We start from the raw sequence: 26925 nt of genomic DNA, 5'->3' as shown, positions 1-26925 counted from the left end.
TAAATATTAAAAAGTTTAATCACAAAGAAATTTTTTAACATCAGATGCCTATTGTAAAAAAAAGAAAAAAAATAACAAATAGTCATATAGTCTGATGAGTTTGTTATCCTGGAGATAAACAGGTTTCAGTGTGTGAAAGAAGGGGCTGTAAATTTTGATTGTGATTCCTAACTCCATATTCCTTTTTTGTTGTTTGGTTGGTTGGTTGGTTGTTTGAATTTTAATACTTCACTGGACAATGCCAAACCTGCTGTGTCTGCTTTGTCTGCAGGAAGACGAAGGAGCAGATGGAGTGGTTTGTCTGTGATAAATCATGGCTGCAGAGCCTCTGATCTAACTCACAGAAACAGGCAAACCACCAGATGTAAGGAAAGGCAGCCTGATACACAGACTCACAGAGATGTAAATCAGCCTCTTCCAAGATCTCAGCTGAAATATTTGGAAAAATAAACCAGCTGAAGCCACGAATATAATCAATGTTGTGCTGCAGAGCACAGCTACAGGCCCAGCCCTCCACAGTAGGGCTCACCACCTCTGCAGAGGGTGATTTGCTCTGTGCTTGACTCTCACCATCTGGGAAGGGCAGCACTTTGAGGCACAGTTCTCCATCCCTCATATTAGAGAGACCTTTGGTTCAGGGGCTTCAGGTTGCAGGAGTCTTTGCTAAATAATATTTAAAGGAGAAGGATAGTTAATTCTTCTGATGGAAACAGCTAGTGATGGCCCACTGAGGTTCAAGCAGACAAAAAAACGGAATTGCTGCTTTTGTGTCATTGATGTCTGCCGTTTAATTTTAAATGCACTCCTCTGTAATAAACCTGACACTGATTTCCCAAGGTGAGCACTCAGTGCTGCCTTCTCCCAGTCATCTCATCTACTGGTAGTGAGTTTCTCTTATGAGGGCTCTCGTGAGCTTGCTGCTTACCCCTGCTACCATGTCCCTGACAAACCATGTTACAGCTCTTCTTCCATTAAATTCTAGACAAAAAAAAATACATACAGAAAGAGCAAATTTTGCTCTTAATAGAATTAATTACATTTAATTAGAACTTTGGGAATATTTCTTCACCATTTGTATCATGGTTTATTGTAGCCATACTTCACTGTTACTGACAAAAGCAAAATTCCCAGAAAATTTGGCATGTTGCAGTTCCCTGTAATGGTGGGAAGCTCATCCTCACCTCTTTTTCACATGTATTTCTGCAATGTCTGACTTTTTTTAAATTTAAAAAAAGGTATCTTTTTTGCAATGCAAATCACAGAATCACAGAATAATGAGGTTGGAAGAGACCTCCAAGATCAAGTCCAACCTATGCCCTAACACTTCAACTAGACTACAGCACCGAGTGCCATGTCCAGTCTATTTTTAAACACATCCAGAGATGGTGGTTCCACCACCTCCTTGGGAAGACAGTTCCAAGACTTGATTATTCCTTCAGTGAAAAATTTGTTTCCTTATGTCCAACCCATACCTTCCCTGATGTAGCTTGAGACTGTGTCATCTTGTTCTGTCAGTTGCTGCCCGGTGCAAGAGACCGACCCCCACCTGTCTGCGACCTCCCTTCAGGAAGCTGTAGAGAGCAATATGGTCACCCTAAGCCTCCTCTTCTTCAGACTGAACAACCCCAGCTCCTTCAAACGTTCCTCACAGGGCTTGTGTTCCAAGCCCCTCACCAGCCTTGTTGCCTCCTCTGGATGTGCTCAAGCATCTCAACGTCCTTCCCAAATGAAGGGCTCAGAACTGGACACAGCACTCGAGATGTGGTCTCACCAGTGCCGAGTGCAGGGGAAGAATGACCTCCCTGCTCCTGCTGATCACACAATTCCTGATACAGGCCAGGATGCCCTTGGTCTTCTTGGCCACCAGGGCACACTGCTGGCTCATGCTCAGCCGGCTGTCAACCAGCTGTACCCCAGGCCCCTTTCCACCTTAACACTATCCAGCCAAACCGTCCCCAGCTTGTAACGTTGTAGGGGATTTTTGTGACCAAAATATAGAACTCGGCACTTAGACTTATTAAACTTCATGCTGTTGGTAAAGAGTTCAAAAGGAATGTAAATAATTCATTATCTCCCTTCTTGTTCACATTGTTTATAGATATGTCCTGCCACTGTGTGCCATTCACAGCGCACCAATGGGTTGAGATGTTTTTACTTTAAGACCACTGAAATTGGTCTGCACCATGTGCTCTATAAAATGAGCAATGTATTTGAAATAAATCAGTTCAGTTCTCTTCTTTGCCTTCTGACTTGGAGACTACTTCATTCCTGTCCTGCCTCAACAGTGTCACCACATCCTTGCAGCAAATTATCAGCAGCTAAACGTCATGGTTATGAATAATTCCAGCTTGCCCTTGCCCTGGTATTTCTCACTTCTAGAACAAATTTGGAACAAATTTTCCATTATAAAGTCATTCATATTTATTAGTAAACCTCTCTCCCCTGTGAAAGTGGCATCTTAAGCATTTAATTCTCTCAGAGAATGGTGAATAACCTTTTTTTTTATATATATACAATTACACTGTTTCACTGAATCAATACACCTAACAGCTGTTTCTGTTTGTGTGTTTTATGGAGGTTTATGTCCCATATTTAATGACTGTCATTGTGGAGAACTGCAGACACAGCAAGAAAGTTGCTGCCCAGAAATAAAAGATACAGGGGAAAGAATATTTTTCTTGGACATGCTTTGCATCTTCAGAATTCAATAGTGGATGGAACAGGAAAAAAAGGAGAGGAGAAAAGAAGAAAAAGGCTCATCACGTGTATTATATGCTTTCACTATTTTATTTAGCTTATGGCTGGGCAGCAGAAAAACACAGACTAAAGCACTGCTTATTTTCTTATCCTGGAAAAGTTTTTTTTTTCTTTTTATTTTTCCCTCTGGAAACGGGGGATATATTGGATAGCTGTGTTTAATTTCTTATAGAGTACTTTAATTTTATTTGTGAAAAGCACAAGGGGCTTGCGGAAATGAACAGACCCTTAGACCACCTGGGAGATTGGTGAAAGATCTCCAAACTTGGAGATCAAAATGAGAGATGGGCACAGACTGGTGACCCAAAAATTAAGAGGATTTATTGTTGCTGTGCGAGACCGGCTCCGGGCTGGCGCCGGTGGGACCGCAGGGGGAGAGGGGAGAGGCGGCGCCGCTTTCCCCTTCGGCTCTGCGTGGCTCAGCTTCAGCACGGGAACAGAGGAGAGGGCGACACGGGGCTCGGGTGCAAACACGTGTTTATTGTGGGAGCGTGTTCCTGAGACCCTGGGGCACCGGCCGGGGGTCGGTGATACCCCCAGGGGAGGGGGGAAACAGGAACCGCGGCCAATGGGGAATGGGCAGGGGGTGGGGAAACCCTGGAGACCCGGGGATGGCGATGGGAAAGGTGGGGAGGGGGCATGGACCGACCATGTAGCGAGGGGGAGGGATAAGGGAACACAGGATTGGGACAAAGGATGGAGAGGAGGGAGGGAGAATGGGGGGAGAAAAAGAAAAAAATTGCAACTCCCACAATTTATTAATATGAAATTAACAAACAGGAATGAAGATGCACTGTACAGAGGGGTGCACCAAAAAGGCCCAGGGCAAGCATAAACAGAATTTCTATAAGGTAGGATAGAGATGGAGTTTTAGGGTGGGGGTCCAATAGGAAAGAGGGAGTAGGAATATGCAGAATATTGCAGCACTTTTAAACCAACAATTTCACAGAGAACTGAGAACTTCCTGGAGGTGATTTACATGTACACACAGGGGATGCTGGGAGTGAACCAATCTCCTCCCCATAACTGCAGTGGGTTTCTCCCTGCCATTTTCCTTAAGTCTTGAAAACTTTATTTCATCCCAATATCTCCTTCTCCTTCTCCTTCTCCTTCTCCTTCTCCTTCTCCTTCTCCTTCTCCTTCTCCTTCTCCTTCTCCTTCTCCTTCTCCTTCTCCTTCTCCTTCTCCTTCTCCTTCTCCTTCTCCTTCTCCTTCTTTCTCCTCCTGTTCCTTCTCTTCTTCTTGACTTTTCTGTTGTAAGATTTCTGAGAGACAGGACATGATTTACTTTTAGAGTAAGGATTGAGCTACCCCTCAGACTAGGCCTCAGATAAGCAGCCTTGGTGGGGCCTGGAAGCCTTGATGTGCTAAGAAATTAGTGGTGGTGCAGTTAGAAATTATGTTAAGGTAACCACCAATTAATGAGCTCTCCCAGTGTGAATTAGGGTAGAGCTGCAGTGTGAAAAGCCTGACCACCTTAAGGCAAAGGTAAACAATGTTTACTGACCAATGATAGCATGTTCACAACTTGTAAATTATATTGAAGTGTATATAAACTGCCATCATTTAGACAATAAACGGAGAAAGTAGCTTTAACCATATTGGCTTGATCTGCGTTTTGGCCAGTCCAGCTCCCCTCATATTATAACAAGTCCCTAGCTTCTGTCAAAGGCCAGAACAAGAAATGAGACACTGACTTACTCTGCTGCCTGCTGAAAGAAACATGTACTGAGAATTTATTGTTATTGAAAGTACAGTTTAAATTACAGGAGGGTCTCTTGCCTTGGTGAGCTCTTTGCCCTCTGTGATACACCTCACCTCAGTGCAGACTTCAGGCATTTGTTGTTTTCTTTTTCTTCCTCCAAAACACCAAGAGATCCAAATTCTTGTTAAAAACGGGACTTCTACATTCAATCAAAGCCAGAGAAACTCTGCAAGGCTTCTTCTTCGATACAGATAAAATACCCTGGTGATCTTCCCACACCCTCTTCTCAAACTTTTGGCACCAGATCGTACTCTAACACCATAACTTCCTTGTGATATGAAAGAAGGAACAAATCAAACCTCAAGAGCTGGTCCTACCTTGAAAACCAGTGTTCGTCTCACCAGAAACTTACTTTCTTGTGCTCTGTAATCCTCACTGTTTATTACAATAAAATGCTGCTTTTTTGATTAGGTTTACATCAGTTCCATATGCTTTTATGAGCTTTTATGCCTTTTTATCTATATATGTTTAATACCACTATCTGCTTATTGCAACATTCCAGGAATCCCTCTTGACTCTTCTCACCCTATTCCTGCAGAAGGTGAGGCCACTCTGGGTTTTACACCAATAAAAATCCAGGTTGTTCAGATCCTTGACATCATGTGTAAGCACAATTTCCCCGCTGACACAGAGATTGCAGACAAACCCTTCTATTGTTGCTGAAAACAAAGGAAAGGAGGAAGTTCCTGCCCATTGGAAAGTCTCTGTTTGCCCTGAAGGACTCTACCTCTTCCTTTCTCAGCAGCAGCTCAGCAAGCGAACACCAAGAAGGACGAGAGAGGGAGGGGTGGTTGATTTGTATGACAATTTAACAACACTTGTAAACAAGAGCTGAGACTGTCAGTAACATCTCTGCAGGGGCAAGTCCTTACTGAGGATGAAGAGCTGTGTCACTTGTGTTTAGTTTGCATCGAGTTTACGGCACGGTGGGTTTTCATCCTGCAGATGTGGCCCCTGTCACAGCAGTCTGTTCATCCTTCAGGAGGGTTTGTACCCACAGGGACAATGCTGTTCTTGCCAGGACACCACAGCTTGCCCTCATATCAGAAAGTCCAGGCAGAAATTACTTCTTAAAGTAACATTTTCCTTTTGCTCTCCAAACCAAGATTTCGATGTAATGGTATAGTAGAAACAAATATTATTCCCTGTTGTCTATCAGGACAGGAATAAAATCCTACCACATCCAGATAGCAAGGCACTGATTTCACTTCCACTGTGGAAATGACTTGCAGGGGCAAGTAAAGTAAATTCTGTGCTGGAACAGTGAAGTCCTGTCACTCTAAATCAGTGTGATGCCTGAAGGGTTTTATAGCAGGTTTGCACCTATGTCAGCGCTAAAGAAGTTTATAAGGTCCAACATAGACCTAAGGTTTGCACAGCAGAGTTTAGGCTGACAGCTAAGGGAACATAAATGGTCTTTCCAGGCCAGAAGGCTGATGAGAAATGTTGGTGTTTCTGCTCTCCTTCCTTGTTTAAAGCACAGCAATGTATTTAATGAGATTTTGGAATTGCAGCTAAAAATCATGGCCAGATTAAGTAATGGAAGTGGTTGTTGTGCATTTCTAATTGTGGAGGTCACTATCAGTGTAGCTGCTTCTGGTAAGACAGAAAGCTCTTTGAAGACCCTTCTTAAGAGAAATGTCTTTTTCCTTTCCATTCTTAACTGCAAAGTCTCCTCCAGGATGTACAGCAAACACATTATCTAGATCGTCTTTTCACAATACCAAAAAACTTCCCCTTTAATCAGCTTGAATTGTACAATTCTCATCTGTACTAAGGAATTCCACTTTGTCTCTGCTGTAAAGAAGTGATTGGTATGCAACAGGGTTGATAAAGGACAGACCCAAATTAACAAGAGGGATATTTGTTAGAGCTACCATTCCTCATCACACATTTTAAACAACACATACCATCAAGCCCAAAGCTAATATGGCTCCTTGTTAAATATTTCTGATGAATTACACATCCTTGTGTGAAGATGGAATTAGGATTTAAAGCCAGTATTTATGCATATACAAACATTGTGCAAGAACATTGCATATTCAAAATGGAAAAAATATCACCAGTACAGGGCAAACACTGCAATAACATGAGTACACTTCTCCCATCAGGTTCACAGGCAGCTTAACCAATTCTGTACTTGCAAATAATCTCTTCTGGCATCTTTTGGGGCCCTGAACCAGGAAAGTCACACCCAAGTACTGTGACACCATGAAAACATCTCCTGATACAAACCAGTCTCCAGGGGACACAAGTGACTAAGGCAGCCTCCAGTAATGTAGCAGGACCCAGGTTTGCTGTGATCTCCTTGTCATCCTGGGTTTGGAATTTAGACTCACAGAGGGCCTTGAGTTGGAAGGGACCTTAAAGACCCTCTAGATCCAACCCCTCTGCCATGGGCAGGGACACCTTCCACTGAAGCAGGTGACTCAGAGCCCCTCCAAGCTGTGGCAAATACCCAAGGAGCCCTTTTTCTCTGTTTTGCAAGGTCGGATTTCCATGCTCACATACACAGATGGCCCCAGTCTCACACAGAGCATTGGTGGCTGGTCACTTAGCTCCACAACCCAGCAGAGATCCTATTTTGGATGGCTCTCACTGCTCCCATGGCCTCCAGGGACCAGCCACTAACTGCCTCTCCTCCTTCTGCTTTTCCAGGATCAGTGATTTCCTGCTGCTTCTTGCACGTCAGAGACAACTGGAAGAGATAAGGGGCTGAGGATGCAGCTTCTGGCAGAGAGTGGATAACACTCAGCTGAGTATTTTATTCTCCTGCCACTAAGCTGTCAGGCTGCTTCCACAAATTCCTCCTGCTTGGAAAGGGGCTGGTGTGAGCAGCAGGAATTGTTGCTGGCTGGAACATTTCGAAGAGCTGAACAAAAGAAGCTTTTTGTGGAAGGCCAGCAGCTGTCCTTTGTCAGCAGCACAAGGTGTGAGGTCCCCTCGAAGGCCATCCCTGCACAAGGACAGCCTGGCCTTCTCCAGTACCCAGAACACCTTTCAGGCTTTCGGGCTGGCCTCGTCCCTCCCTCTGGAGAAGCAGGTTGCTGTTGGAACTCTCATATCCACCTTTTCTGGCTGGATTGCTGTGTTTTACCACAGACAGCCCTGGAGACAACAGTACAGACGGGCTCCAGCTGCAATAAAAGGGGACTCGGTTCCAACTTTTCCCTGGGACCAGCATGCAGCAAACACACCTGGGCCTCGTTCAGGTCTGTGTGGGCTGGTAGTCAGCTTCTGCTGGGAATTTAAAGCTTTTACCCTACTTTCCACTGCAAATAATGGAGCAAACCCAGCTGCACCAAACCCCAAATTTCACACTTACTATTACAATTTTCATTTTCCTCTATTCAAGTCTTGAAGAAAACAAACTTTACTTGAGTGAGCTGGAGGCAGTGTCCTCCAAGATCATCCCTGAGTAGCACAATATTCCAGGGGAAGATTGGCAAAGCCAGAGTTTACTGATGCTCAGGAAGCTTTGCAAAACCTTCCACCTGCAGAGCTCTTGCACCCTCCTGAGCTCCTGGAGCCCTCACTCACCTCAGGCACAGTTTGCACAGGAAGGGGATGGTTCCGTTTGTGAGATGTGGGGACAGGAGGAGGGAAGACTTTGCAAACACTGTCACAAGGGCAGGGCTGTTTTCAGGTATGGTGCCAAGTGGCAGTAGAGAACCTTTGATTTCATGTCAGGTGCTGAAGGGCAAACATTCTCAGTGAAAAGGAGAGAGTGTCTCCACTCACAGAGCAAGGTAAGTAAAGGGGAAAGTGAAATCTGTATTTCATGGGAGGTGCTCAGTTTTTAACAAAGTATTTTTGCAGATGTGCCTAGGCAGCGGTGATTGAGAGCTTTTTATCAGACTCACAGAGTATCCCCACGTCTGCTTTGCCACATTTGCTCTCTTTTTTCATTGTGAATGATTTCTGTTGCCAGGGTGGCTCCTGCTTGGAGTTCTACTCTCAGTGGAATCCTGGAGTTTCCTCAGCAGTCCTTTGCAGCGAGTTCTGAGCCAACGTGTGGCTCTGCTGCCATCCCAAATCTGCGCTTCCCTTGCCCAGCCTGAGTGCAAGTCCTGGGCACGGCCAGAGATTTTCATGGCCAAAATCCTCCAGCATTTCCATCTGCTCATGGCTTTGGGCAGCACAAATCACAAAACACCCAGTGCAGCTGACAAATGGCATTTCCTGCAGATTGCTACAGCTGCACGGCTGATCGACAAATGCACGAGAATCAATTTCAGTTGGAAAACGTCATTTATTACAAATTGCTACACCCACGCTGAGAATACAGAACTATACAAGTATTAATTTATGTTAAAAAAGGAACTTATTACATTAGTCAAACAATGCTATGTAAAAATATACAAATACCAACTTCAGTTAGCAAGCCTTAATTTATTGCCAACCTCTACAACAATTCACTGTACACAAAGATCAATTAGTTGTTTCACAACTTAATTTATTACATATTACCACGAGTGTAAAACCCATCTAGGAATACAAAAATGTGGTTGTCTTCTGTTTTGAAGTTTGTTCTTCTGTAGTAGGTTTTACATATTCCTTGTTACAAGTTTGTAATGGTGCATTCCATGTACCACATTTGGCTTTGTAATGGTTCAGTCCTGAGTTGTTTACCCCAAAATTTTTCCACAAGTGGATGTCAATCCACCTGTCAATCTCCTTGTATCTCCTTTGTTCTCTTCTGGAGTGTTCCCTGTCCTTCATCCCTTCCTCGAAACAAGATTGGGGTGCAAGGTTTGCTCCTTCCCCTTGGTGGCTTCTATTGGATAGTCCTTATCCTGCACCCCTCCCCTGATGCCTTCCTATTAGTAAAAGGTTGTGTCCTTCCTTAAATCCCGCTCTCATTAAAAGCAGCTTTTTGCCCTCAGTTATTGTCATTTGTCCCTGAATCCTCTGGGGAATAAAACTCCCTAGAATTCAAACAAGTGACTCCTTTTTATTCCTTTGCCTCGGTTTCTCGCACTGTGCTGCTGCTGTGTTACCCATGCCACAGCCGTCTGCTGCAGGGAGCTGCAAGTCCCCAGCAAGCACCACCACCCAGGAGATCTCAGTGGAGATCTGGGGGTGGCCACCCTCGTGACTGCACACAGGTCTCGAGGAGTGAGCTGGCTGGAGAACATCTTCCCTGTGACCCGCAGCACGTAGATACACAAAAATATCAATCTCTCTCTTTAAATAACCCTCTACCAAGAACTCAATAGATAGAATTACATAGCTAAACAACTGCATACATAATGAAAGTAATATATATATATAAAACCACCACAATATACAGAAATAAATATGGATTTTTAGATATATATGTACACATTTATTACATACATGTGCATATAAATACATATATAAATATAAAAACAAACACATAGAAATAAACCTATACAAATAGCAACACACATATGGAAATATCCAGGTAATTATCTGTGTTCATGTACAAGTCCAGACATCTTTAAGCAGAACTACAAAGCAGAAGGATCCCAGCTGCCCCATCTCCAAAGCTTTTCCCTCGGTCTCTTCCTCCTGTGCAGAGCAGCTCTGCTGGACAGGGACGGCAGAAGGCACAGCTGGCAAGCAAAGGGAACACTGAGTCAGTACGGGGACCTTTCCCTTGGCAGCAGCTGCACTTCCATCGGGGAGGAGAAGATCTCAGAGCCTCCCCAGGAGGGCCAGAAGGAAAAAGCAGCCGAGCGGGCCAGGCCGTGGTGAGCGCAGCCGCGGCGGGCCTGTCCCGCAGCCCCGGCAGCCCGGCACAGCCGGCACAGCTCCCGGGCCCTGCCGGCACAGCTGCCTTGCCCAAGGACAGCCCCTGTGCCGGCCGGGGCAGCTGCGCTGAGCAGCCCCAGAGCGGGCAGGGCCCGCTCCTGCCCCGCCGGGCAGTGCCCGCGGCCTCAGCCCCGCCGCCCGCAGCCCCACCCTGCCTCCCCGGGCTGTGGCCTCACCCGGGCTCTCTCCAGGCTGGCAGCAGCAGCTCCCCGGTCCTGCTCCTGCTGCTGGCCGGCAGCTTCTCCCTGCTGGCTCCCGTCCGCCTCCGGCTGTCCTCGAGCTCTTCAGTGCGGCTGTGGCAAAAGCGGAGGCTCTGGAATTGCTTCCAAGGCCCGGCAGAGCTGCAGTCCCGGAGCCCTCTGTGCTCCCTGCCGGCCCCTCCATCCCCTCAGCCCCGCCATGCTCCGGGCAAAGCCCCAGCCCCCTTCAGTTTCTTCAGCCCTCACAGTCCTCTCGCCCCCTCAGGCCCTTCTGACCCTTCCCGTCCCCCTCGACCCGCCACGCCCTCGGCCTGTGCCACTTCCCTGTCCCCTCAGTGCCACCATGGCCCCCGGCTGCCCCACACCCTCAGCCCCAGCAGCACCTCAGGGTCACCGTCCCTTCAGCGCCACCGGCCCTCGGCCCCTCGCTCTCACCGTCCTTCAGCAGCTCCTCAGGGGACAGTGCCTGGGGCCAGCGGCAGCTCCCAGCGCTCCAGGGACACCCGGGCTGGAACTGCTGCTCCGCCCGGCCCGGCCCCAGCTCGGACCAGCACAGGGAGAGGGGACACGGGGGGCACAGGGGAAAAGCGAGAGGTGAAAAAGGCAGCCCAGGGGAGAAAGAGGGAAAAATGCAGCCTAGGCCTACACAGTTCTATCTACGCATCTAAATATTCATATAACTCTTAACTACATAACTATGCATATTTATACATATATATACATCTTACTCTATACATCTATAAATGAAAAATCTAAAAATGTATAAACATTACTCCATATATAAAAATATAAATTTATCACATCTATGAAGATAAATATATATATGTTTAACTAGATAAACAGACATCTATAAATCTATAGCTGTAACTATATAGATAGATAAATAGAACTACAGGAATCTATGGAAGTATGTATAAACAGAGGGATTCCACCTGCCCGATGGTCACAGGCTGTCCTTCTGATCCTTCTTCCCACGCAGGGCAGCCCTCCTGGCAAGGTAGATCAGGTGGATATCTGGGAAGAAAAAGGAATGCTGGGTCAATATTGGCCTCTGTGCATCCTTCCCTTTGGAAGTAATTGTCCTAATACCAGCGACTGTCAAAGATGGCCTGAAAGGCAGATTCTTAGTTGGCAATTTCAGACCTGCTCTTTAAAGAACAGAGATCCTTCTAACTGTTCAAAACTGTGTAAAGCATTGACGTACCTCGGTAAAGTTGCACTCGCAGTGCAAATGGCACCCATGAGAGCTTGAAACACAGACAGTCCCAGCTGCCACAGAGAAGCCCAGGATTGTTCTTTCTCTGTGCTCCCTCTGTCCTCTGAGGACAGACAGACCTCAGTCCTCACTGAAATGGCTGAAGCTGAGGGCTGCTGGGGGCTGAGTTATGAACTAGCACCGTTCCCTGCCACCTACAAACTGCCCTCTGCAGTGAGCAACAGCTCCTCCAAACAACCACCAGCTCTGGGATTAAAAGCTGGGAGGGAAAGAGCTCCCTACCAGGCCTTCAGGCTACACCAGCTTTGCACAAGAATGCCAATCCAAAGGGCTCTCTCATTTAGTTCTCGCTAATTTGGGGTAATTTCAGTTTTTCCTTGAGCTACTGGATTTATGACTTAATGATTTGTTTAGTCTCAGAGCTTATGGTGCTTGTATTTTTAATGTATCTCACTATAGCTGCCAGCAGACTGGTACTACATTGATTTAATGCCTGGAGACAAAAAGCTCAGACTCCTACACTGACTTTTTGCTGGGGATTTCCACTCTTGCTTCAAGAGTCACTCAGTGTTGCCTCCTGAGCACTGACACCCTGCAGCAAACTTATCCATGGGCATCAGCACAAAACTGGGACACACCTGGCTTGGTGACACAACTCCCACAAGGTCGGGTTTATTCCCTGCTCTCTTGCCACAGCAGAGGACTCGGTGTCAGAGCCCCTGCAGAAGGGTGGAGGGCAGGGCTCAGGCACATCGTGCCAGTGCAGGATCTGAACTAAAGGCACGGGGAGCACCAACCCTGCAGACAAGAACTCAGCTCTTCTCATCTCATCTTCCTGCCAGAGGCAGGCTCAGAGCAGCCGTCTCACACCTCTCTAACCCAATGGGGGCTCTGTCCTTACCAGGCTCCTCGGGCTCCTGGGAACTGTTCGTGCAGCTCTGCGTGCCAGAGGAAGCTCCCTCTGCTGCAGCCTTGTCCACAGGCTCCCCTCCTGAAGACTCAGGCACAACAACAGTATTCTCCTTGAAAGAGAAACAGAAAGAAAGAAACCCTTCTCAGCAGTTACACAGAACACCTGGTCCAACAACTCTGTGGCTCACACTCGTAATCCCTTGTTCCTAACAAGAAGTCTGGGCCCCAAAGCCCTTCAACTGTCAAAAAGATTTCATTTCTTCAAACACAGTCCAGAAACTGTCAAAGCTGACAGGGTTGGACATGGATGTGACACTGAATACGTGAAATGGCTGATAAGGAAGGAGTCCTGCCAGCTCCTGGCACAGGGATGTGCTCCTCCCTCCACAGCCCTGAGCACAGCAGTCTCATCCAGGCTGCAGCTTGGCAGGGACTGCGTGGGAACACAGATCTCTTGCCACAGAGATGCCCAAGAGCAAGGCGACTGAGCTCTGCAACATGGACAGCAAGACTGGCCAGTTTGCCCAGCTGAGGATTTCCCAGATGGAAACTGGACTGCAGGCACCAGGTTACTGAGAGGAAAGCTGCAGCTCCAGCCCAGCCCCACCCATGGCTCTGGGAGCGCCTGCAGGCACGGCAGGCCTCTCACAGCAGCAGCAGCTGCAGCCCAGCCCTGCTTTGCCTTGGCCTTCCCACCCAAAAGAGGCAGAGCCCACATCTCCACATCTGCTGCTGGAACATAGGCACCTCTCGCATGCCCCTCCATGCACGGGACACTTTGCCTTCAGTGGCAATTCTCCAAACACTCCTCTCTTCTTTCCATCAAACAAAGCCTCTTAGAACCTACAGAGCTTCCACTTCCTCACCACAAATGCCCCTGCAGGAGGGATTCTTCCCAGGAAAACGAGCACCCAAACCTGGCCAACCCAAAAAGGCTCACACCTTTTCATCCTTACTCAGGGGGCAGAATTTTTCATTCCTTCTTCTTCAGGAAACCTTGCTTTAGCAAGCACTGTTCACAGCTGTCTGTTCACAGCTGAACTCAAGAAGCCTTTGCTTCTCAGCCCTGCAACAACATTCAAAAGCTCTCAGTCCAGCCCCTTTCATCTTGTGCAATGCAGTTACCTGAGCAGACGGAGAAAACATCTCCTCCAGTGTCTCAAGCACCATGTCCAGATCCACTGGGGGCAATTCCTCTTCCCCAGGAGTACTCCACAGCCAGCTGGGAGCTGTCCATGCTATGAAACCAGCACGGACAGCTGCAGCACAGGGGGCCGAAGTGTCTTTGGTGGCTGCAAGAATCCAAACACATTGGTCAGGCTCCTGAATGTCGCTTTGCGATGCAGAGCTCTAGTGCTGCCTTGGATCAAACATCACAAGAAGCATACAGCAACCTCCGTTCCAAAAATGTATTCAGACTTCCCAGAGAATTGGAAAAGTGAGTTCTTCCTCTTAAATAGTTATCCTAATTGACATGTACATAGATTTTACCATGGATTGTAAATCTGGTATAGACACACACACACAAAGACACCTTCTAATCACAGCCTTTTGTATCTTCTCAGCAGCTTTGGGATTTGGCTGCTGGAGTTTCTCATCACAAAAGACCACAGAATGCAGAGTCGCCCAGGAAGAGCCCAGATCCTCAGACACACACACTGAAATTAGTGAGTTTATTCTAAAAACAACCTTGAGGCTGAGGCCATATGCTGCTGGTGCAGCTGTTCTGGAGCACACAGAGCTCATTTCAATGGCATGGCTTGATTTGCAGGGCAGACAGTCTTAAATATCTGCAATCTCCTATCACTGTCCTAGTTTGTCTTCATTCAAAGAATGAGGGAAAATGTGGAAGATGTGCAGCAGCTTCTCTGTGGAGAAGCCATGGAAGGGCTGTGATGGTCTATAGGAAACAGAGGAACGATGAGGTCAGGGTGGCATTTGTGCTCCATGGCACCCAGTGGGATGATGAGCTCACAGCTGGGATTAAATGTGTCCATGCCTGGTTCCTCTGATGAAACCCCAAGAGGTCCAGACGAGGTAAAGATTTTCTTGGGAGATGCTAGGAAAAACTCAGACTACTCAGCACCTGCACTTTGCCTGGAAGGGCCTGGAGGCAGCTCTAAACCCTCAGGTGAGGCAGCATTGAGGTCCTGGTAGGAGAGCACTGTGTAGAAGTGAGGAAAGAAGAAAGGAAGCAAAGGAAGGGCTGGATCATTATTGGGATTTGGGTGTGCTTCCCTTGGCAGCAGCTGTACTTATGTCAGGGAAGACAAAAGCTCCCACCCTCCCAAGCAGGGTGAGAAAGGAAAAAAAAAAGAATCCAAGATGCTGTGGGGCTATTTAACTAGCAGTTCCTTGTCTACTTTGCTCTCCCCTATTGGCTCAACTGTCTGGGAAAACTGTCCCACTGCCCTTCCCCGGCAGGGGCCAACTGCCAGAACCCCAACTGCAGGTCTCTTGCCCGCTGCCCCAGAGGGACAGAGGGGTCCCTCCCAGCGGACCTGACCAGGACCGAGCCCTCAGCTCACACGCACTCACGGAGAGCTCCCCAAGCACCCCAGGGCTGGCAAGGAGCAGCGCCAGCCAGGGCGCACGGCCGGGCCAGCTGCAGCCGAGCCGCGTGAGCGCAGCCGCGGCGGGCCTGTCCCGCAGCCCCGGCAGCCCGGCACAGCCGGCACAGCTCCCGGGCCCTGCCGGCACAGCTGCCTTGCCCCAGGACAGCCCCTGTGCCGGCCGGGGCAGCTGCGCTGAGCAGCCCCAGAGCGGGCAGGGCCCGCTCCTGCCCCGCCGGGCAGTGCCCGCGGCCTCAGCCCCGCCGCCCTCCGCGCCCGCAGCTCCCGCCCTGTCTCACCGGCTCCGGGCGGCTGCCCGGCGGGGAAGGACGGGACCGCGCGCTCCGCGTGGAGCTGCTGGAAGCGGCTGGGCTGGCGGCTGCGAACCTCCAGCCCCGCCGCCAGCCGCTGCCTGTTGGCCCTGGTCAGGCGCTTGATGCGGAGTGTTATAAATTGTGACACGGCAATTTGATGTGTCTTAATTCAATAAAGCAATTTTATTTAGAATTAGCAAGCGAGTAAGGCAGGCAAAATCCAGCGCTGGGCGGCTGGGGAGTCTCCTGCTCCACCAACGGCGCGCAAAAATGTTCTGTCCCAACCTTCCTTTTATCCCCCCCCTTCTCCTTGCAGGCGTGACTCTCCAGATGTAGTCTGAGTCTGGTCGTTGTGAGAGCTTCTAAGTCTCTTCTTTTGAGATACAGCAAGCAGACCAGATACACACACACCCAGGACTGTAATCTCAACCTCCTTATCACCTTGTAAGCAAATAAGCATTTCAAAGACACACCAGTACATTCTTAGCCACTATCTTATGCAAAACAAATTAGGTTAACATACCACAGTATATTCTTATGCAAACCACAGTAAGCAAGCATACTACAGTGAACAGATTATCTTTTACTTATCTCAATTTCCCCCTTTTCTTGTTTATCTTTATTTTGTTCACTGAATTTTTGTAACTCCTGGTGACTTAGTATTAGGGTCTCATCCACATTGTGTATGGGTTCATATTTTGCCCTAATGAGCATTAAATGTGCTGCCTCTAATTGTCTTTTTACTATTTTTATTGCCTTATTGAAGATGCATGGCCTAAAGATCAGTCCCAATATTATTAGTATCAGAGGTCTTGCAAGGGTGGATAGCAAGGTAGTTAACCAAGGAGATTGATTGAACCATGATTCATACCAACTTTGCTGTGCCTTTCTTTCCCTCTTTCTCTGCTCTAATCTTCTCTTTAATTCTGCTATGGTGTCTGTAACAATTCCAGTATGATCAGCGTATGCACAGCATTCCTCCTTTAGGGCTACACACAATCTCCCTTGTTGTAATAATAGCAAGTCTAAACCCCTTCTGTTCTGTAACACTACCTCAGATAGGGACTTTAATGATTTTACCAATCCATCGATGGCCTGCTCAATTTTACTCAGATTTTCATTTACTGAAATTCTTAATGCTTTAAATTCTTTTTGTTGATTTACTAGGGATGCCACCCTAGTTCCAGCTCTTATTCCCTCGATGGTAAGGAGAGTTGCAATAGTTAAGGCAGTGAGGGGTTCCCTTTTCATTAGGTGGTGTTCTGGCACAGTTTGTTGTTCATATATGTAGTCACTTGTATGGTAGGTAATTCTGGGCATAATCGTTACCTGGATGCAGTAGTCTTGGCTTGGATTAAACAGTTTCAGTGAGATGCACGGTGTGACACCCAGAGTGTTACATACCCACTTAGTGTTAGCTGCTGGCAATAGCCAGTCAGCCGGTTTCTTTCTGCCTGTTTCTATTACTCCACAAAGGTATTCTCTTTGTGTTGGGATTTTTCCTATGCATCTCCCTTTCCCTGTTACCTGAGCCAAGGTAAGCCCCGGTGTTGTCTCTTTACCCTTTTTCCACAAACACTGATTCGGATTAGTTCCATTCACTCTTCTGGGCTTTGCAGTGACCCCTATGGCTTCATAAAATGGGGGTCTTAAATTATAGCACAGCCAACAGTCTTCTGTCAGTTTTGGGTTGGTTCTATTTAGGACACTATAACTTGCTTTCATAACCTTCCAGAGTATATTACCCTCCTGGGTTTTTTCTTGTTCGTCTCCTGAAGTGTTTTCATTCTGAATTTTATTCTGGGTCTGATCTCTTTCTTTTGTTTGGTTGGCTAAAACAACCTTCTTTTTTAATAACACTGGGTTTGGCCCTACAGGTTCAGGATCAGGGGGCACAAGTTCCTTCTTTATAAATATTAAGCTACCAAAATTGCCAAAATCAGCCGAATATAAGCGAACGCCCTAAGTTTTTCCAATTAACCATATACTATCCTCTGGCCTTAATGCAGTAATTTGTATATTCCTGCAAATATTTTCTGGGGGTTTATGACCTGTCTAGTAGCCGGGAGGAATATAACCATCTGGCTTCCAGACCACCTTAATGTATGGATCAGGAGTGGGGGGTCCCATGTACTAGCTATTGTTTTACAACCCCAATATGCACAGTAATATTGTCTAGGACTATTGCAATACCCTTTACCAGGATTTGAAGCAGGACACATATAAAACGATGAAACTCAATGGGAACCCTAACCAGTACCTAAGGATGCCACAGGTAACTGGAAAGTGGGAGCTCTAGCTGTAGTATTGCTCCTTATAACTCGTGAATCCTCCCATTTTCCTAAAGTCCACTTGAAAGGTTCATGAGTTGTTACTTCCGCAGTATTACAATATATACAAAGGAAAATCACAAGCAGTAAGCAAATGGCATGTGGGGTCTGATTTCTCACACTGCAACAATTATACTCTTGAGCCCAAAAACTATTTCTGCCTTTGTTACTCCCAGTCCTGGGGTAGTTCCGCAAATATTGCTTGCGTATTCCATCCTGAGGGCTCCTTCCTCCACAGCTGTTTACTCCTCTGCCTCGCCTGTCGACTTGGGTGCTTCGAGCCACAGGGTGTACCATCTTCTTGGCAGCAAGAGTATTCTTCAGGAGGGGATTTATGCCCTCTAGTGCTTTGCCGCGTGCAATAAGAACGCCAATTTTGATCTTTTACTTCTGATGCGGTACAACTGACCCCTTTTAGGTCTTTCTTACAAAGGCCTTCTATGATCTCTGCCACAAATGGGCTCGGCTCGTTTGTATGGTAGCAGTAATTTGAGAAAATTTCCCACCACTCTTTAGATTCCAATTGGATTTCCCTTCTAGTCACTTTACAGGTCAGTACCCAAGCTGTAATCTCTCTTTGTACGTTCTAACAGGAATTGCAAGTTCCTCGTGGAGGATACTCTCTGTTGCAATGTGACCACCACTGTTCCCCACACACCTTACAGATATAGTATACAAAAGGATAGCAATTACAATTTTGATTTTTACACTTTACTCTAACACTTGAATTACTAATTAGCCCACTATCTAAGTAATATAAGTCTGATGTGTATTTAATCTGATAAGAGTCCATTAGTTTCTCTGTAACTTCAATTTCAGGTTCCCGGGAGGACTGCTTACTTGCCACACAGTGTTGTTAACTGGTCCTTTTACTCGACTGGCATGTGTCCATCTTCTTTCTGCAGTCCGAATTGCAGTTTCTGTAGTGTGTAACACAAGATAAGGACCTTCCCATTGTGGGGTTAGTGTAGATTTTTTCCAGGATTTTATTAACACATAGTCTCCTGGGTATATTTTATGTATTTTTAAATCTAAAGGGGTTCTTTGCGTAATGATTCTTTTTTCCCAAAGTTCATTGCGGCGTTTCATTAAGGCAATAATATATGAGGTTATTTTATAGTCTTTTAACCGGGGGTGGTCTCGGGGTTCCTCTAAATCATATGGCATCCCGTATAGCATTTCAAAAGAGGAAATCTCAACATCTGCTCTGGGTCTTGTTCTTATGTACAATAGGGCTAAAGGGAGACACTTGACCCATGTCAATTTTGTTTCTATTATTAATTTGGTTAATTGCTTTTTTTAGTTCCCCATTCATTCTTTCCACTCTTCCCGAACTCTGGGGATGCCATGGGGTATGGTATTCCCACTTAATTCCCAGAGCATGTTAGATATCCTCAGTTATTTTGGACACAAAGTGAGGTCCCCTATCAGAATCTATTGTTTCTACTATCTCATATGCATATTTAGAGTCTGTGTCTATTGTTCTAGTTTTTCCGTTTAATAACCTTAAAGCCCTGAGTACTGCATATAATTCACAAGCTTGTGCAGACCAGGAGTTACTTAGTGGTCTGGATTCAATTACCTTTAAATCTTTTTATGGATTTGCAACTACTGGAAACCGGGCCAAAGTCCTCTTATTTATTTCTCTTAAATCATGCACCAATCTGTAGGACCCATCTGACTTCTTTACAGGCAGGATGGGAGTATTGAAGGGAGACATACAGGGCTCTAAAAAGCCCTTTTTCCAATAACCTATCTATTTCAGGTTTTAGTCTTAATTTTTCCTCCCTAGGGATAGGGTATTGTTTTATTCTTCCGGGTTTGCCAGGATTACTTATTTCTACTGAGAAAGGCTTAATCTGCAATTTCCTCACCGTTTCTGGGGTATACCACACCTCAGGATTAATTTTCTTTTCATCCTCCACCCTTAAAGGGCAGAGCTTTATCTGTAATTCTTTATTTACAACTTCTAAATTAATACCCAATTCTATTATCAGATCTCTCCCTAATAAATTGTAATCTGCTTCAGGTACCAGTAGTAAAGAACCTATACCACATTTGGAATCAGTTTCTACCATCACATCCTTGATAACAGATACCTCAAAGGGCTCTCCTTTTGCCCCAATTACATGTACAGTGTCAGATGACTTTTTACATCCAAGCGGCAAGGCTTGCACTGTGGATCTTTCAGCCCTGGTATCCACTAAAAATTCCATCTCTTGTTGTTGGGGTCCTACTTTTAAGCTTTACCAAGGGCTCCTTATGATGTTTCTTTACATACGTAAATAACTCACTTATTTTAAAATATCATAGCTTAAATAATAGTGCGTACACAATGATTTCAAATTACTTCCACAGAAATGCAAGGGGGAAGAATAGTTTTTGTAGTAGACATTTCATAAAATGACTGCACACTAAGCTGAATTTGTATAAGCTGAGGCAGGAATTCACTCTTCTGAGTTTAGATTGTCCTGGCATTATTCCAGCTTAGGGGGAGAGGATGGAGTCCACAACATCATTGATGTGGCTGTTGTCATTTTTAAATGCACGAGGTTTCACAGCATACAGCAGGAAAGCAGAGACTGCATTTGAAGATCATACAAAGGATCAACCAGTTTCTGATTAAGAACACTTTTTTTTTTTTTTTTTTTTTTTTTTTTTAGTGTCTTCCCTTAAATGTAGAAAATAAGTATCAAACGAATGAACAGCCTTACTAAGAAATTGTTACAAGCTCATTAACTGTGTTTACATCCAAAATGCATTGAAAGGAAAGGGCTTTTTGCCTTTTAGAAGCAAATGAGCTGAATTACTCAGGTCATGTTTTGCACTCCGGCTGATTTTACCAGTGCAGGCACCAAGGCTTCAACACATGCAGTTCTGACAATGTCTGCAATTACTTGTGAAAACTATTCTTGCACACATTGTTTCCCTGAATCTCAGACCTACTTAAAATAGACATAATGCTCTGGCTGATAGCAATTTCAGTATTTTGAAAGTAATAAGGAAGAACTGCTTAGAAGAAGTTATTTGTGCTGTAACTAACAGTTGTTTACAATGTCTCTAGGCACAAAACCTCATCATCTATCATTAGCAGACAGTGATTTCCAGTGATGATATCAAAGTACTGGTTATTGAAAGGGAGCTCTTTCTATAGTACACTTCCCTGGACCATGCTCCCTGCTAGGGAGACTTACCTCAATACTTACTTCACTGTGTACCTAAGAAAACAAGTTAAGCAGAGCTCAGAATGAATTGACTAATCTAAGAACTTCAAAAAGCGGCTTCCCAACCTCAATTTCTGTTCCCTCAGACAGTAGCAGCAGCAGTGTGGGAAGTGTCCTGAAAGGGTGGAGGTAGGACCATGTTTGAACAGTAAGTTATGTGACAACTGTACAATTAAATGACAATAACAATACATTAATACTTTTGCATTTAAGAATTGAAGCTGCAGAAGCAAAAGGCTTCTTAAGGAGGGCAAGATAATGTGGTCCATTATAAAAAGCAAGTAAAAGCACTGCCAGCATCTCACCCCATACAGGCTCCACAGCATGTCCCAAAATCTTGAAAAGGCTGAGCAGCTACACTGCAGTGTGGGTGGAAGCAGAAATTTTGGCACTGGAGAGTAATGCAAGAGTGCAGCTGTCCAAACAAGGGTGGTTTACACCATAAGCTCCATCAGGTTGACATTTCTAACCCCACTGCCACCTCTGGGGCTGGCAGTGAAGGGACCTTGCTGCTTCTCTGCTGGCCTGGGGCCTCACACCCTTAATCTTCCTTAAAGGCATTCTCATCCACTATCTGTTGTCTGCATCCCCTCTTCATATGTCCCTTCTTTCCACGGTAGAAGCAGACAATTTCACGACCTCTTCCTTTTCCTTCCCTAGAAATATAACTCTGCTCCCGATTCTCCCTTTGTTCTACATTCCTTGCATGGGAATTAGGGTTAGGCCCTTCCATACAATAATGTATCATTTTAACTTTGTCTTTCCCTTTTCTAGATGGGAAAGCATCCCAATTAATTATCATTAAACCCAAGGGGCTATCCCTGGGAATCTGGGGAAGCTTAGCATGGGTCCCCTCTCCCATGGGACCAGAGGGCTTGCTTTTCCTCTGTCCCATCTTCCGGAGTGCACTCAATTTCTCACACACGTGCTCCCCTGGTTCGTGGCCCAGCCCCTCGCGGGGAATGGAAAACGCACTAATACAGAGTCCGCACTCACTTGGTCTCCACGAGACCTCTCACACACAGCACTCCGGGAAAACCACCCCAAACCGAGCGGGAAACCGGCCTATACTCACGCGTCTTGCGTCTTCGCTGGTTCTTCGTGCACAAAGATTACAGGGGTAACCGGTTGTCCTTTGCCCGTTACTCATTTTAGGTTCGTCGGTGGAGAGTGATCAGAAAGCCTGGGGCAGCCGGGCCGCCATAAGGGCGGGACGCCTCCCGATCGTCCCGTAGCGACTGATCTACTTCTCCATCCGAGTCACGGCACCAAATTGTTATAAATTGTGACACGGCAATTTGAAGTGTCTTAATTCAATAAAGCAATTTTATTTAGAATTAGCAAGCGAGTAAGGCAGGCAAAATCCAGCGCTGGGCGGCCGGGGAGTCTCCTGCTCCACCAACGGCGCGCAAAAATGTTCTGTCCCAACCTTCCTTTTATCCCCCCCCTTCTCCTTGCAGGCGTGACTCTCCAGATGTAGTCTGAGTCTGGTCGTTGTGAGAGCTTCTAAGTCTCTTCTTTTGAGATACAGCAAGCAGACCAGATACACACACACCCAGGACTGTAATCTCAACCTCCTTATCACCTTGTAAGCAAATAAGCATTTCAAAGACACACCAGTACATTCTTAGCCACTATCTTATGCAAAACAAATTAGGTTAACATACCACAGTATATTCTTATGCAAACCAAAGTAAGCAAGCATACTACAGTGAACAAATTATCTTTTACTTATCTCACGGAGCAGGAGGTCGGGGCGGTCGCGGCGAAAGTTGGGGTTGCTGTAGTGGAGCCAGCGTCCGGATTCGCCCGGCGCAGCTGAGCCAACGCTGCCCGGCACCTTGTGGAAGCCGTAGAGGTTGAGCTGCCGCACGAAGCTGCCGAAGTGCGACGCCTGGAAGGAGTCCGGGGCCGGCCCCGCCCTCTCACCGCCCGCCCCGGCGGCGTCGCCCGGGCTGAGCAGCTCCCGCTCGAAGAGGGAGCGGTCGATGAGCAGCCCCTGGGCCCGGCTGTCCCAGCGCACGGAGCGGACGCGGGGGCTGTTCGCCAGGCGCCACAGCTTGGCGGGGAAGGTGCTGGCGCAGAGCCCGGCGGGCAGCGGCAGCTCCGCCATGGCACCGATCGCCGAGTGCCGCCGCAACGGCCGCAGCGCGACGGCCGCGGCTGCGCCGGCGGCGCGCGGCCTGAGGGGGGCGCTGCGCTCGGGCCCCCGGCGCGGGCCGGGCTCGGCGCGGCAGGGGCAGGTGCAAACCCTCTCTGTGCCTGGCTGCAGCCATCCCTCCGCCTGTGCTTTGCAGCCCAACCCCAAGCCGGCAAGGGAGGAAAATAAAAAAGCTGCTTCCCAGGCAGTTGGCCTCCTGCAGCTCCTGAGGCCTGGGGTTATTCCTGCCCAAGTCCAAGACTTCTCAATTTCCCTTTGTTGAACGCCATCAGATTCCCCTCAGGCCAATTCTTTAGTCTGCCAAGATCCCTCTGAACGGCAAAAGCATTTGAGCTATCAGGTGCTCTTGCCAGTTTCATATTGTCTGCAGACTTGCTGAGGGTAAACTGCTCCTCCAGCTTGGCCATGAATGAAGACAGTAAAGAGTATGTGCCCCAGGATCAGGCTCTGGGGGTCAGAGCACTCCTGACTTGCCTCCAGCTTTACTTTGTGCCAGTCCTCATCCATTTCTTCAGTCTTCCTTGCTGGGCATTTTGGCAATTTGTGTTTAAGCATTCTCTAGGAGACACTCAAAGGCTTGGGTAAAGCTGGGGTAGACATCATCCATTGCTCCACCCATATCCTATCAGCTTGGCTGTCTAGCAATTCCAGCAAAAATAACCGGTAAGAAAAATGAAGCTCTAAATACAGTCTATTAAATTCTTCTTTCTGCTGCTATTCTATGCCACAAGAAAGATCTTGCTTTCTTTCCAGTACTAGAGAGCAGATAAACAAAAACCAAAACCAAAAACAAAAACAAAAAACCCAAGAAAAAAATTCTCCTTAATAGAATATAATTAAGCCTATTTTTCAGAAGACACATAACATAAATTTATTTTCAGGATTAGACTGAGATGAAAGGATTTGAGAGCTTCCAGAATTTTAATATATTTGTTGCCTCTGTTTGAAAAACTGTTAGAACACGGTGAAGACATACTGCTTTTGAAAATCTCATTCTGAAGTTTTGCATGTTTGCAGTCCATATAAAAGTACCTACAAGAATTGTTGTGGTGTTTTACTTTGCTTTAGGGGTTTTTGCATGTGTGTGAGGCTTAAATGCGTCATAAAGTTCTTGTGCGTTCATGGGGCTGTAGAGTGCCCTCCACGGGGATCTCCTTGGCTATGCACGAGCCCAGAGACCAGCACATGGCACCTCAGGCCGAGCGCAAAGGCAGCACAGCATGATCTGCAGGGTGCTCTGTAACAATAGGCACTTTGAGCTCTTGTCCAGTGTGCAAGAACTACCTCTCCTTCAGATTCTCCTAAAAATGCACACTCTTCTTGTTTTGTATGATGCAGCTCTCCTAAACCTATCTTGCACTGTATCTGCATGAGCATTCACACAGATGTTTGCTAAAACAATTCTGTTCCAGCTGAAAAGCACTGGCTATGTTGTGCCCTGAGCAATAGCAGTAGATAAATGGACCTAGAGAGACTTAGGGAGCAGAAACAGCATTAAGTCCACGACAATATATAGGTGTGAAAATAGAAAAATCCACCACTTGTTGCACAGCCTACACATCTCTACTGGGTTCTGCAGAATGGCAGCAAATAATGCACAGGTATTGAGATAATGAACTGCTGCTGCACTTACTTGTCATCCAGCAGAACTGTGGGAGACAGGGATTGAAGGTGACTTTGGAACAGGAAGAAGAAAGGGACACACTCCAGATGGAGACAGAGTGGCACTGCTCTGTTGACCCAAGCAGAACAGGGAACAAGTTGGAAACTAATAGGAAAAAAGAGTTTTTGTAAAAGGAAACCACGCTATATAGGCATTAGTGTTCTTTCCACAGCACACGGGGTTAGAGAATGAATATAAATCCGATTTAAATATTCCTGCAAAGTGTTATAAAAAATCCTTTACATGGGGTTATTTACACAAACATACCTATGAGCAAATAAAAGACCAGCACAACTACATGTATCATTAAGCAGGATAATCTGTAGATTCTCACATTAACACTTGCATATTTATATATGATACTTCCAAACATTAAAGATTTTTGTTCTCCATTTGCTCCTTTAAAACTCACAAAATGTAGCAAAATTCTCTTTTAAAACTACAGAGTCTGCTGCGTGCCAAAGAAAGCCATTATTTGCTTGCTCACAATCATTTTTCGCTGTCTCTTAAGAGTCATGGATGCATTAACTGCTTATCTAAACTTGAAACAGTTCATGAGTCAGTCTGAAGATAAAATAAATATTACTGAGCCAATTTGAAAGGAATTCATGTCTTCTGCCTCTAAAAGCTGAAGGTCTGTATTTATTACATGACAGAATTAAGTCTTGATACCTAATAAATGGGAAAATATGAAATACACTGACTAGATCACCATGTTTCAAAGGGACCATTGCATTTTAGTCTTACCTGACCCAATGAGTGATCAAAGAGAGTAAGGACTGGTCAATTACAACAAAGTAGGTGAAAGAGACGTCTAGGTGTGGTGCAGCTGGAGTAACAAATGAAGTGTGTAAATTTTGAAGTTGGGAAGGGATTCCAGATCAGATGATTTTAACATAACATTACTAAATGCATGATCTTCAAACAAACACATTGGCAACAAATATGGCATAAGAAATGTTGCTATTCCTTGCATTGAGCAAAGGATGGGGAGAAGGAAGGCATGGAGTTTTCATGAGTATCCAAATAAAGCACTGTGTTCTGGATCAATATGGTATTTCCATGGAATTTTCATGAAGCAAAAACACTAAGTGGAAGACTTTTCTCCCATTTAATTTTTTACTAAAATTCAGGGAAAGGTACTATTTCGGAGTAAAAACTTTCACATTGAAACACGAGTGTGCAGAGAGATTTTGAAGTCTGGGCCAATGACAATTCACTGTTGAAAATCCAAGTGTAAAATTTTTCAAATGAAATGACCCAGGATGTCCTTCCGGTGAACCTTGCCTCTTCTGGCTCATTCCTGAAAATGGTAGGCAAAGAGGTTGCCACAGAAATCAAAGGAGCAACAGGGGTACATCCCTACAAGGCAACTGTAGATCTGAAAGGACTTGGGAATGAGAGGGACATCAGTGAGCCACTTGTGAGTCAAACTGTTAGTGAAGAGCCCTTTCCCAAAAAGATGGCAGCTTTTCTCAAGGAAGTTGAGCAGCAGGATATTATGGCTCAAGTAGCCATACACAGCACAGACAGGGCGGCTCCCAGGGCTGGGTGGGCTGTGCACGGCAGGGCCAGGTGCAAACCCTCTCGTTCCCTGGCTGCAGTCATTCTTCTGTCTTTGCTTTGCAATACAGCCCCAAACCACCAAGGCAAGTGCAGGAGCTTCCAGAAAGGCCCAAACTGAGAAATCCCATCCAAAACTCTAGCTCTTTTCCAGTGAAAACAAAATCATTCTCATTTCTGCATAGCCAAAGTCAGGAAAAAGGTCTTAGTCTAAATAGTTTCCTTATTTGTTAGGGGTTGCAGAGTTCCTGGCTTCCAGGCAGACAGGTCAAATGGGAGAAGGTGAAATGATGAAGAGACTTGAAGACGTGCTTTTCTTTTGGACACACTCCAGCCCCTCAGTGTCCTTCCTGAATTGAGGGGCGAGAACTGGACACAGCACTCGAGGTGTGGCCTCTCCAGTGCCGAATGCAGGGGGACGATCACTGTCCTGGCCCTCCTGCCACACCATGGCCAGGACAGACCATTGATGTTTTGCCCACATTCAGCA

The sequence above is a fragment of the Lonchura striata genome, chromosome Z, assembly GCF_046129695.1.
Source record: "Lonchura striata isolate bLonStr1 chromosome Z, bLonStr1.mat, whole genome shotgun sequence".
NCBI classification, from domain to species: domain Eukaryota; kingdom Metazoa; phylum Chordata; class Aves; order Passeriformes; family Estrildidae; genus Lonchura; species Lonchura striata.
The sequence above is the reverse complement of the archived record's forward strand: the minus strand, read 5'-3'. Positions refer to the sequence as shown.